Genomic DNA, 1,718 nt, shown 5'->3' with positions numbered 1-1,718 from the left:
AAGGTCAGAGAAAGAGACGTATAACCGGCGGAGCGGCACAGGGGTCTGTACTTGGCCCGGACCTCTGGAACGCCACGTATGACAGTCTGTTGCGCACGGAAATGCCGGAGAGCGCCTTCCTTGTCGCCTTCGCGGACGGCGTGGCAGCCGTCATAACAGCAAGAAATGTCCAGCTAGCACAGCTCAAGCTAAACCAGGTCATGCGCAACGTCAGTGGATGGATGAGCGATCACGGTCTGCAATTGGCTACAGCCAAAACGGAGATCGTGCTCCTCACCAGGAAACGGATCCCAACAATTATAAATATAATGGTCGGACCTCTTCTAGGTCTGACGACTTCTAGGTCTACAAAATACCTAGGGGTGAAGCTTGACAGCAAACTCACATTCTGGGAACACATCCATGGAGTGTGTGAAAAAGCTGCGCAGAGCACGGCGGCTCTAAGCCGGCTGATGGCGAACGTGGGCGGCCCGAAGCCATGCCGCAGGAAGCTTCTGATGACAGCGGTCCAATCGGTGCTCCTGTACGGGGCAGAAATATGGGCTGACGCATTGAAAATCAAAAAATACCGGATTCAAATGTCTTCGGTACAGCGCAGAGGGGCACTACGCATTGCTTCTGCATACCGTACAGTGTCCGCGGACGCGGTTCTAGTTATTTCTGGCGTCATGCCAATTGAGCTACTTGCTTACGAGCGAAAAGAGATTTACAATCTCAGTGCCGAGATAGGTCGAGCAGCTGCCGCGGCAAGGGCGCGCGAGCAACTGATCCAGCAGTGGCAACAAAACTGGAACGCGAGCACAAAAGGTCGATGGACACACTCCCACTTCAAACATGGTTGAACAGACCGCATGGGGAAGTCGATTTCTACCTGACGCAATTCCTCACCGGGCATGGTTACTTCCAAGAATATCTTCATAGAATGGGAAGGGTGGACTCACCGTTCGGTCACTACTGTGAAAACGTCGAAGATAACGTGTACCATACATTCTTCACCTGCGAACACTTCTTGATTTCGTGCAGAATGTTGGAAGAAAGATACGGAGACATAACTCCAAACAATATAATTGGGGTAATGATCTCCAGTGCAGATAAGTGGGAAGCAGTTGCGAGATACGTGAAATTCGTACTCCGCTGCAAACGAGAGGACGGATGTCTACGCCCTCCTGCATCTGAAGACATGCAGAATTGCGGTGCCAGATGCGGGATTCTTGCGCGGGGGTGGGAGTTTGGGTTTAAGTGGGTAGCCCAACACGCTTCGGTGGGAGTCCCACACTCGGGGAAGGTAGTATAGAGACTAGCGCCCCCTGCCAGTGCATAAAGCATTTCCCTCTCCTACAACAAAAAAAATACAAAATAAAAATAATATGATTATTATAATAAATAAATATAATTAATAATAAAAACTGAATATACCAGCATAAAAAATCTACATACTCAAAATGTTCAATCTATACTAATATATATTTTGAAGGCCGTTTTTTTCTGCTCGCAAAGCTCGAGATCGGCTGTACCTACTTTTTTGAAATTTTGGTTTTAGGTTCTGGATGGTCTTACGCAAAAAAAAAGTTTAAATACTTCCTAAAAATGGAACTGCAGGACTTTAAAAATCCTATAGAATCTGCAAAAAACAAATGAGAGCGCCCTCTGCTGTTAATTCGTACGGAATATAGCGCAAAGCAAGGGTTATGTATACAGTCACTCACAGAAGTATTCGT

Source organism: Rhagoletis pomonella, unplaced genomic scaffold, assembly GCF_013731165.1.
Source record: "Rhagoletis pomonella isolate Grant_MI unplaced genomic scaffold, Rhpom_1.0 Rhpom_scaffold_00191, whole genome shotgun sequence".
Lineage (NCBI taxonomy): Eukaryota > Metazoa > Arthropoda > Insecta > Diptera > Tephritidae > Rhagoletis > Rhagoletis pomonella.
Note: the sequence above shows the minus strand (reverse complement) of the source record.